This window comes from Vespa velutina, chromosome 9, assembly GCF_912470025.1.
Source record: "Vespa velutina chromosome 9, iVesVel2.1, whole genome shotgun sequence".
In the NCBI taxonomy this organism is placed as follows: domain Eukaryota; kingdom Metazoa; phylum Arthropoda; class Insecta; order Hymenoptera; family Vespidae; genus Vespa; species Vespa velutina.
Genome location: NC_062196.1, coordinates 3,670,181 through 3,682,680, shown reverse-complemented (window position 1 = coordinate 3,682,680; position 12,500 = coordinate 3,670,181). Strand labels below are relative to the sequence as shown.

Sequence of the window (12,500 nt, the reverse complement as noted above, 5' to 3'; positions counted from 1 at the left end):
CGTCGATTAATTCTTATGAAATGATAATAATAAGAGACCAATCAGATATCATGTCATTGATCATATTTGAATACTCTCTCTCTCTCTTTTTTTTTTTTCTTTTTTTTTTTTTTTGATCCGACATGAAAGAAGTTACACGATTGACATATTTACAGGGACAATATGTTGAATTTACCCTGTAGTCGCGATCCTATTTAATAATACTTCCTCCAATATGTTATCTGTGCTGGAGGAAGGATCGATTTAGTTTGATTACCATCAAACGAGTTCCTTCCCTCTGCTTTTTTTCTTTTTTCTTTTTTTTCCTTTCCTTTATTTTTTTCTTTTCTTTTCTTTTCTTTATTATTTTTTCTTTTTTTTTTTTTAATTGACATTTTCTCTCCTTCTTTCATCACATGTCTCGTCATATATCTCGAACTGTCTATGTACATAACTCATCATGCCGTTAAAGCACTTTGTTTCGAGAGGAAGATATTGCATGAGAAGCAAGATCTCGAATAGCCTTCCACCGATCAATGGTGTTCCATTTTGACGAAATATTATACATATACTTTCACGCACGTGATACATCCATTACACGAATCATTTATAAATATAAAACATATTTATATATAATATGTTTAAGTTGTATATGTTAAAATACGAAGGAAGGATTGAAACAGTTTAAAGGATAAAAGAACGAATTGTTTTCGTATTTAACACTTTATAATTTTATAATTTTCATATTTAACTCGTATAATTTTTAAGTTATATACAATCGTATGTGTGTGTGTGTGAGTGTGTGTGTATTTATATTTTTTAACGCTTTATTCTATTTTTTTGTCACGAAAATATCACAGATTAATATACCTAAAGTTATTATTTATAACTAATTATAAGTCATAATTATTATATTATAATTATATTAATATTATAAAAGATTATTTATAAGTTTCATTTTATATTATTTTTGTATAGATAGATTGAAAAAATTGTTTTATAGAGAGTTAACGAAAAATAATGCAACAGATTTCTTATTCATATTTATGTATGTATACATATTTATTACTAATACTTGAATTTTGAATTTATTTTAATTCATATTTCTACTGTATCATTTTCTTTTTGTTCATTTTTTCTTCGATTTCTCTCTCTTTCTCTCTCTCTCTCTCTCTCTCTCTCTCTCTCTCTCTCTCTCTCTCTCTCTCTCTCTCTCTCTCTCTCTCTCTCTCTCTCTTTGTCTCTTTCTTTATATGTGTTAAAAATAAATCTTTTTAATCTAATATCTATCATTTTATATCTTTTGCTTTAATTCGTCGATAATATATTTATTCTGGATCTTTTGATTATTTTTGTTATATTTTATCGCCATTAAATATTATTCCAGATCTTTTTTTCTTTTTTTTTTTTTCTATGTTACTTTCAACCTGCACCTGCTCTAAACTCTGTCCTTTTCTTTCTTCGATTATTCTGTCTAACCTTCATCCTTTCTAACTTAAATTCGAAATTACGTTCTCACATATTTAACGCTATACATACGTTGCATTATCGAGGACGCTACCTAAGCGATTTCTTTTAAAATGATACAAAAATCGAAAGAACTGAATTTCTTTAACATATAATAAATATTTCATCGTCAAAAAATATTTTGCTATGTAATGGTAAATGGGAGATAATATCATAGAATAAAATAGAGATAATGTTACGTTATGTTAAATTCATAATACATTATTCATCATAGAGACAATACAATCCTTCGTTGAATATCTATACAGTCACAGTTATTCGTTAAATATCTATGCAGGTTAAAGTTAAGGTTAAATTTAAGATTGAACGTGGTTAGAAATAAAAAAAAAAAAAAAAAAAAAAAAAAAAAAAAAAAAAAAAAAAAAAAAAAAAAAAAAAAAAAAATAATAAAAAAGAAAAAAAAAAGAAAAAATAAAATAAAATAAAACTATGCGATGATATTATTATATACATATGGATAATCCTCGTAAAACAGGGATATTTCGTTCCGTGGAAATGTCGCTTTATATAAATTGTGTTTTGTGAATATTCGGATTTGATGGAGGGGAAAAAAAAAAAGAGAAAAAATACGACATTAGCTTCCAAATTTGTTTTTTTTTTTAATATTGCTTCATTTTTTCTTTTGTTCTCTTTTAAAGTTATATAAATAACATTGACGTGACAAACAGGAATACATTTCCGTCTAAAATTCAAGTAGTTAAGGAAGGAAAAAAAAAGGAGAAAAAAAAGAAAAGAAAAAAAAAAAGAAGAAGAAAACCATATATGTATTTCAAAAAAATATATAAAATGATAAAGGGATAAAAATCTAAAAATTTCTAGCCAACATTATATCGAAACTTAGCATTGTTTAAATATCATTTTATATGAGGATTTACGTATAGCTATATATATATATATATATATATATATATATATATATACACATATACACGCACGTAAATATTGCTATTACAATTTTTATTATTTTGTTATATAATTATTTCATTTCTTTTTTATTGGCAAAATTTCATTTTGTTAATTCTTTTTTGGAATAATTTATTTCTTATTATTTTTTTATTTTCTTTGTTTCTTTCTTTTTTTCTTTCTTTCTTTCTTTCTTTCTTTTGGCGTCTCCCTTTTCTATCTACGCGTATATATACGTGGAGGAGAGACCTTTGACGGGAGCTCCGATTTCCGAGGGAGCGAAACGAAACGGCCGCGGCGGTCGTTTCTCGAAGCGAGCTCGGGAGAGAAGAGTAGGAGGAAGAGAAGAGCGCGTCGCGTCTCGAGCGCCTCGACCCATTTTCCTTCGGCTCTTGCCAGACAGAAATAAAAGAAAAGTGCACCTTTCTTGTCTCACGACTACTACTTCTTCGTAGCTTTGAGCATTGCCGAGATCCACGTGTAACGGTGACAATCTACGTTTATATCGTACCTGCGTATACACAGAGATATATTTTCTCTGTGTGTGTGTATGTGTGTATATATATACATTGCCATCGAAAACATTTTGAAGAGAAACATAAATCTAAAGGAAAGTAAATAAAAAAAAAATAAAAATAATAAAAAAAGAAAAAAAGGAATTTGAATAGAAAATCGATCATTAGTAAACGATAAAAAAATTAAAATCATATTATTTTCAATCATCAATCATTATTGATACTTTTCATTGATACTTGATCAACCGATTATTGATACTTTTTAGATTATATTATTAATCAATTTTTTTTTTTTCCTTCATATTTTCAAATCATACATGTCATATTTCCATTTTAAGGGTAATTTGTTCTCGATAATTAAGATCATTATTAGTAGGTATGGTATAATTATATGCATATTTAAATTAATTAAAATATATGTTTGATGTGAACATTCATACGCGTAATTATATCTGTATGTTAAGCGCTTACAGTTAATGGATGATCATTGGATTGACTAATTTATTATTTAATTAATATTTAACTTCTAATGAGTTCTAAAACTGTCCGACTAGGATTATTATGAAATTTAATGATTGTTTTGAAAATATCACCAGGACAGATCAATTTTGTTTTCGATGGGTACTTATAATATAATATATTTTTATTTACTTTTTTTTTTTTTTTTTATTTTAAGTCAATAGTTTTCATCAATAGTTTCCGAGAAAATGCATTTCGAATTTCAGGTTGAAAAAAAGAAAACTTTTATTTTATTAAATATTCAAAATGTGTAACGTCGAAATCCATGCATTAAAAAAAAATCATTGCTCATCAGTTTACATCAAACATTTTGCAGTACATAGTGCATTTCTCGATAAATGCATGCGTGTGAATTGATATTATAACAAAATTATCTATATTCTTTTTATTGAATATTATAATTTGACTGGAAAGTTGTACTTTGACTTATTTGAAAGCTAAATTTATCTATTAATTTGATTTGCTTTTTATTCCTTTTTTTTTTTTTTTATCTATGTGGATATTTATAATACAGTGTATATGCCATTTAACCGGCTTCTTTAAAAGAACTTTAACAGAGTATAGTTGAAGAATGTCATCAGATTACATTAAGCTTACTGTAAAATATTCAATGTAAGTCCGAGCAAAGATTTCATTATTGCATGGAGAGATTGACAATAGATATTTCGAATATTTAATAAAATAATAGTTGTTTTCAATTTGAAACTTCAAAATGCATTTCTTTCGGCGACTATTGATTCTAAAAAAAAAAAAAAAAAAGGCACCATTTTAAATTTATTCTAACAAAATATATTCCATTAAATTTATTTTAATAAATTAGAAATCTTAATTGATATAAATTAGTTATCGTTACATGATAAATTCGATGAAATCAATTTATTAAAAATAAATTAAATGTTTTGATAGAAAATAAAAATTGCAAAAGATTTATTTGATCAAGTAAAAAAAATTTCGAATTTTGCTGGGCGGGAAAGCTTTCTTTTTCCTTGGCCCTCTCACGACCTCGTTCCGTACCTTTTCTCCTCCTCGTGCGCGTGCTTCGAGATGCAAGGACGGCGGGAATCCAAACGACAACTCGTGCTTTGTTCGCTCTTACAGCTTCTCTCGTGCTAGTTGGCCTCAAATATACCTTTAGAACACAACACCCTAACGAATAAATTATTTTATATCTTATTAATTTAGGATTTAATTTTCAAAATCTCATTTCTTTTTCAAAATCTTTTTTAATGATAATAAAATTATGCTTTTGTTCGAAATATTTCAATTATTTTTATCGAATTGATTTACTATTTCATTTAAATGACTTGACAAACAATATGATATTTTAATTCTATCCGTATCAATCTCAAATATTAGATTGTACACGATAATTAATAAAGTATAGTGTTAGAATTTTCAATATTTTATATAAATATCTAAATAAACAAATTAACGATAATAATTCATATATACTTTTTATTTGTATATTGCATAATTTTTGATAAAAAAATTTCGTAAAAGTAAGTACTTTTTTTTTCTAATTCATTTTTTGTGCCGTAAGTTAAGGAAAAAAAAAAAATTCTTTTTTATCTATACATCTCTGCATTTGCATATTATACGCCAAACTTATTTTTATGATATTTTTTAAATCATAAATTTTGTAATATGCGAATATAGATGTATCAAAAAAAAAAAAAAAAAAAAAAAAAAAAAAAAAAAAAAAAAAAAAAAAAAAAAGACCCGCTCAATTTAAAAAACAATAAATATCTCTATGAAATATACAAAAATGTTATTTATTTATACATATAATATTGAAAATTCCGATATTATTTATAAACCAATACTTTTAATCCCTTATAAAACAATTTTTTTTCTATAGACGAAATGATATAATTTATATTAAACACTATAATTGCATTATATAAAACATAATTTAAACTTAGTAAACATTAAACTTCCTATGTGATAAAAATTAATTGTTAATTAATAAATAAAATAAGATAAAAGAAATACACACACACACACACACCCATATATGTATGATTTGAAAGTGAACTAGAATTATAGAAGATGAATGATAATAAAAATTTGTCATACTTATATCGTGAAGATAAATTAGGATAAATATTGGGAAATACACATATGCACGTGGTAGGATAAATCTTTAATCTCGTATTATTTAATTTCAATTAAGAGATAGTAAAATCAATTAATTCGAAGATATAAAATGTCGCGACATTTATCAAAAAGAATTTTGCCAATCTTGTAGATCCTATCGACGATATTAGCGAGCGCGTCATGGAATGCGTATCTAATTACACGTCGCGTTCGTCTAACGTTGTAACATACGTCGGTTTTGTTGCATTGCAGCGTTGTTTTTGAGAGAGTAGAGTAGCGTAGCGTAACACGCGCGGCGGCGGCGGCGGCGGCGGTACGGCTTTCGCGGCGCCAAGTTTCCTCGCGTGCGGACTTAATGATACGCTATTACATCCGCATCGACTGTTCGAAACGAAGCGGAACGCGTCTCTTTTTTTCTCTCTCTTTCTCTCTCCCTTTCCCCCTTCTCTCTCTCTCTCTCTCTTCCTCTCTCTCTCCCTCTCTATCTCTTTTCGATTTTTTTTCTCTCTCTCCTTTGCCTCCCTCTTCTCTTCTTTCTCCTCTTCCCTCTTTCTTCTATTTTTGTCTTTTCCCGCATTCTTGCCTTCACGCTGATTTAAGTTTATTTTGTTTTCTTGTTTCTTCTTTCTTTTTTTTTCTTTATTCTTCTTTTCTTTTCTTTTCTTTTCTTTTCCCTTTTTTGTGCCTTTAAAGCAACTCTCTTGAATCTAGTATCGCGAAGATTATATCTTATCCGCGATAAGATCTATATATGATATCATATTAATTATTTTCTTAAATTATAACTTACTAAAATTATCCTCACTAGTTATATTTTGTCTATTTTCGAGTTCTATCTCTCTCTCTCTCTTTCTATCTCTCATCTTTTTTGTCTTTTAAACAATTTCATTGCACTTAGAGCATCTAGATTAAATCTGACATACGATAAGATTTATGATATCATATAGATTATTTCGTTATATTACGATTTATTAATAGCTACCTAGTATACTCCAGTTACATTAACCTTTTCAAACCGAAATATTTTTTTCTTATCTATGAAAAAGTTATATAATGTGAAAATAATAGCATACTACTTGTATTAGAATTATCACACTATACTAAGTGTTACCAATATATTTAACGAACATTAATATTTCTAGATACGATGAAGAAATTAATTTTATTATCACAAAGAAATTAAATCAAATTTACAATAATTATGCGGGGATGTATAAATATGTGAATTCAAAGTTACACGAAATTATTAAAGTTCAAGTATATAAATGGATCGAAAAAAAAAAAAAGAAAAAAGAGAGAAAAAAAAAGAAACGAGAAGATCAAAAACTAATCTTGTATATAATACAATGAATTTTTTTTTTTTTTTTTGGATAGATTTAATAGTTCGAGAGAGAGAGAGAGAGAGAGAGAGAGAGAGAGAGAGAGAGAGAGAGAGAGAGACGATATTTTAAAAATATTATTACATATGTTAATGATGTTTATTTCACGGAAAAAAATATACGTATTCCATTGTAACATCCGATTCGTTCCACTTCGCACGAAAGCTTCCGCAAATTTTTAATGAATCAAACGTAGGATGAAAGAAGAGAAGAGAGGAAGCTTAAATTTGGGTCATGGTCGTACGTACGTTCGCGAGTACGTTCGTGCTTATCGCCTATCGCGTGTCTCTCTCTTTCTCTCTTTCTCTCTCTCTCTCTCTCTCTCTCTTCTCTCTTCTCTCTCTTTCGCTTCTCTCTCTCTCTCTCGCTTCTCTCTCTCTTTTTCTCTCTTTCTCAGTTAGCAATTATTAGACACGATCATCACGCGGGCGTGACTTGTACATAAACTATCACGAGAAATTTTCCCTGTTTATATAGTTATTAATAGAAACGATATTTTTCTTTTTTTCTTTTTTTATTGTCCCTCCCTCCCCCTCCCCCTTCCCATTAAAATATCATTTAAAAATATCTTCGAGCTTTTTTCCTTTTTACATTCTCTAAATATGCATGTATCCTATCTACTTATATATTCGCGAACAAAATTGAAATAGTTATAGAAATTAAAAGTAAAAAAAGGAAAGGAAAAAAAAAAAAAAAAAAAAAAAAAAGAATTCTCGTAACTCGTAACATTCATTCTTGTACTATTTTATCGAACACTTTTAAACGTCACGTTTACGAGAATTCCACGTTCACGTGGGCGTTAAAAGAATCTGTACGTATCAAATTTTATGCGACTAGCAGAGACGGAAGCACGTTTTAGAGTCAACGTAGGAAGAATGTTAGAATGGTGGTGGGGATAGAATGGAAATCCCTATCTCGCGCGTAACCTTTGGAATGTCGATTACATCGATTCTCGGTAGAAACTAGTATCGAGACTAGAATTTGAATACATAGGAATAGAAAAGGAAGAATAAGAAGAATAAGATGAAGAAGAAGAAAAAATATATATGTGATTCATCTTTTAATCATGAGACACTTTTTAGGCGTATCATTATTAGATCTTGTCTCTTTACGAATTTTCAAATATTCTTCATTTTTTATTTTCTCTCTCTCTCTCTCTCTCTCTCTCTCTCTCTTTCTTTTCACCTCTTTTTTCAACAAGTAGAATTTTTTTTTTTACGTTCGATCGGCACTCAAATTTTATTTAAAACATTTTTTCAAATTTCTTTGCGATATAACATCTTAAAGGTATGAAAATATATTCTCTTCTAATTTTATCTACGAAATATTAGAAATATCATCGATTTTCTGTAAAATCTCAGCTTAATATTCGGCACGTGTCAATGTCAGAACTATTAACGATTATTTGAATATATTTAGGATATATCTCATACGTTATATGTACGTAATGAATTCATAATAATATATATCATATATTTATTTATATAATTTCGAGAAAAAAGTTAGGAAGATTATAAAATTAGAAAATTTTTATAAGAACGATTGGAGATCACGATCATTTTAATTGATTGATAAATGTCTAACGATGTAAAAATTTAAACAAGAAAATATGATTTATTAAGACACTTGTACAGAACGACATAAAATCGAAAGGTTTGAGGCGGAGATTGAGAATGAAATTGGGGTTGGGGTTGAAGATGGGGTTGAAGGAGGGAGATGTGTTCTGTTACGAAGAAAGAAAGTCGAGTAACTTGAGTAGAACGATGACGGTTTGTTGTAACGCTAGGAAGGTTCCGGCATCGGGTGTATGGTTTCAGATGGACGCGATGCTGCTGTTGGCCGGTGCCGGTCGCAAGAGTAAAAGACACATAGTCAGCCACATAGCCAGACAGTGAGTACTGCGCTATTTTCAGGCCGCAGTTGTCTACCGGCGCGATCTAACTTTACTTTTCCCAACCTCAACCTTACGCGATTCTTTCTCTCTGTCTCTTACTCTTATTCTATCTTCGTCCTCTCTTCATTCGATGATACTGACATGGTCATTGTGGTGATACATGCCTTGATTATTCTCTTCCGACGGATGATAATATAAGTTTGAATATGTTATACATACATACATACATACATACATACATACATACATACATACATACATACATACATACATACATACATACATACATACATACATACATACATACATACATACATACACATATATACATACATATACATACATATGTACTTTCTCTTTGAATGTTTATTGAAAATATTCGATTAAAGAATTTTGCTCCGTTGTGCGTGTGCATGTGCGTATGCGTGTGCATGTGCGCGCATACGCTTTGTGCATATGTATGGGTATGTAATTTTCTATCGATTCGATACCAAGGTAATGTGCATAGAAATTTCAAAGTCAGCTGATCCAATAAGCCACGAGAAGCGTTCTCAGAGCGGACAATAACATAGTTTGTGTATGCGTGCTCGCAGTTTGGCGGGAAGTCCGTTTGGATTTACTACGGGTGGTGCACATCGATAGCGATCGGCCATTAGCACACAATTTCTCTCTCTCTCTCTCTCTCTCACTCACTCACTCACTCAGTGAATTAATGCACATGTGTACTACATACGTATTTATGTATGTATGTGACGTCGAGTATCTCTCTCTCTCTCTCTCTCTCTCTCTCTCTCTCTCTCTCTCTCTCTCTCTCTCTCTCTCTCTTGTATATACGTACATATACACGCGTGTTTGTCGATGCGTAGAACTCGAGGCCGTCAGCCAGCCAGCCAGCCAGCTACGGCCTTTCGCCACTTTTATGAATGGATGCAGTTCGAGTGGGTGTGCATACTTGTGACTACTGCGCCTCTGCGATGGTCTCTCTCTCTCTCTCTCTCTCTCTCTCTCTCTCTCTCTCTCTCTCTCTCTCTCTCTATCTTTCTCTCTCTCTCTGTCTCTCTTTTTCTTTCTTTGTCTACATATGTATGTGCGTGCCTCTGTCGCGTGGACCGTCCTTCTTGGTGTGCGCGCGGGCGAGTAGGCGAGAAACCGCGCTTTGCATGCTACTGGTACATATATTCACGGAGAGAGACGCGCCGTGATTCAAGAATTCATTCGTAATTCGAAGGACGTCTACGTGTACGTACATATATATGTAAATATATACGCGTGTTAGACTAAGGGCAAAAAATCGTATCTCATGTTTTATCTTTTTTTATTTTTTTTTTATTTTTCATATATATATATAAATGAATAATTAAAATTTTGTGGGACATTTTTTCGTTCTAGAATAATAAAAGTTCATAGGTGTGTATGCGTTTGTATGATTATTGTTTCACGTTTTTTTTAATTGTGTAAATTATTTTATTATAGTGTTACTAAAGGATATTATACAAATATACTTTAGTAAAGTATGTTAATGTGATTAAAAGTAGATATTACATGTAGATATTACAATGCATCTATTTGCTTATACATTTTGTTTTACAATACATATGTTTGCTTATATGTTTTTCATTACAATACATTTATTTTCCTTTCTTCACTTATGTACATACATGTGCATTGTAATAGATTTGCATATTTCCTTTCATACGGGGAAGGAACTTGGTCCTTAGAAAAATACAAAACAGTCGATTTACTCGAGCGTGAGAAATACGAAAGATAGATGTAAAAGAGACAGGATGAATGGTTAACGAAGAAGAAGCGGAAAGAGGAAGAAGAAGAAGAAAAAGAACATCTTTCGCGTGTTGGCTTTAGCGCCGGCAGCGGAACGAGATAGCTAATAATACCTTGTTATTGCAACACTTTCCTTCCTTCCTTCATACGTCGAATAGAAATTCGTTCATCTCTCCTTTTTTCTCCCCTCTTCCTAGATTGAAAGGAAGTAATGCGAAATATTGTAATTAACTGAAATAATCAGGGTAGTAAATTATACGGTAGAATTTTACGCACAATCAGGCTATCTTATTATATTTCAATGTAAAGGAGGATAATAATTTACTATATACGTACACACACACACACACACACACACACACACACACACACACACATATATATATATATAAAATTATATGTTGTTATTATTTTGTGATTATTACGTTACAATTTATACAATATTATAGTAATATATAAGATTTGTAATCACTATAGACTCGATACTAATGGAACTGATGAAAATACATCGAACATGCATCGATTTTATAAAATCATATCATAAAGATATGTGTGTGTGCGTACGTGTATATAATATTCATATAGATAAATATGAATACACAAAAAGCAATGAGAGCAGTTTAATATAATTCTTTACTTATTTTCTTTCTAACGAGAGAAATAATCGAAATAATCTCGGACAATGCGATTATTAAACTTTTCTCGTTTGATATAACTTTCCTAGGGAAGTTTTTAAAACGTACTTATTCGCGAAATTTGACGCCTCTTTTTTAAAGCTAAAGAAAATCAAATTTTTATGGTGTCTCGGGAGTTTCCGGTAATGTCGTTGATATAAAAGAAGAAGAAAAAGAAGAAGAAGAAGAACAAAAAAAAAGAACTAACTAACTCTTCTCAAGTAGATTTACTATGCAGTTTATCATCGACAAGTTACCTAAGGCAATAAGGACGATGCACGTAGCTCGCGCGGAAAATCGAGGAAAATTGTATCTGTGAAAACGCCTTGAGATATACTAGCTAGCTGGGATTATCCTCTGATTTATCGATCCACTTTTCTTCGCGCCTTATTTCTAACCGTGCAATTCTCTCTCTCTCTCTCTCTCTCTTTCTCTTTCTGTTTGTGTGTGTGTGTGTGTGTGTCTGTCTTTCTCTCTCTTGTTCTCGTCCTTGTGTCCTGAGGTATATAAATCAGAGTTATATAAAGCATGTTTTTCAAATATCAAGGAGCGAAATAAGTGATATTCGTTTAAAGTTAGATTTAAACGAAACTGAAGTGTTTAAATTAAACGACAAAATTAACACGATAAACTTATTAAATTGATATCACGGTGAAAGTAAATGTAACATTTTATATTTCAACTACATACTCACGTAACTCATGTACATATGTATATCTATTATCGATTCGTTCGTTAAGTCGTTTATATGCAACGTCACGATACTTTTATGAATAATTCGAGATGTAACAGTAGAAAGAAAGGGAGGTTGAAAATAGAAGAAGAAGAAGAAGAAGAAGAAGAAGAAGAAAATAAAGTAACAACTCGAAATTATCATATTTGTGTTAGGTGATCTTTTAGATGAAAAAGGTAGTACGACTTAGAACAGTCACAATCAATGATTCAATCGTTCAGGTAGAGCAGGTTTTGTCAATCTGTCTTGTCAGGTAGTGCTGGAAGGCTTACAGCAAGCAAGCAACCAACTAAGCAGCTTTCTTACCTGCCTGCCTGCTTGCCTGCCTGTTTGCCTGCTTGCCTGCTTGCCTGCCTGCCTGCTTGCCTGCCTGCCTGCTTGCTAGCTCGATCAATATCGCCATGGTTACGAATGTGCACGATGTTGGAGGTGAAAGAAGAGGTGGAGTAGGTGGCGGCTGGCTGGCTGGCTGGCTTGGTGATATTAAAAGGGATGGGTAGG

General features: G+C 30.7%; 1 protein-coding gene across 1 annotated transcript in view; it reads left to right on the top strand.

The window, feature by feature from the left end:
- Positions 1-12,500, top strand: part of LOC124951718 (transcription factor AP-4) — a 62,025-nt gene that overhangs the window by 11,920 nt on the left and 37,605 nt on the right. The window lies entirely within an intron of this gene.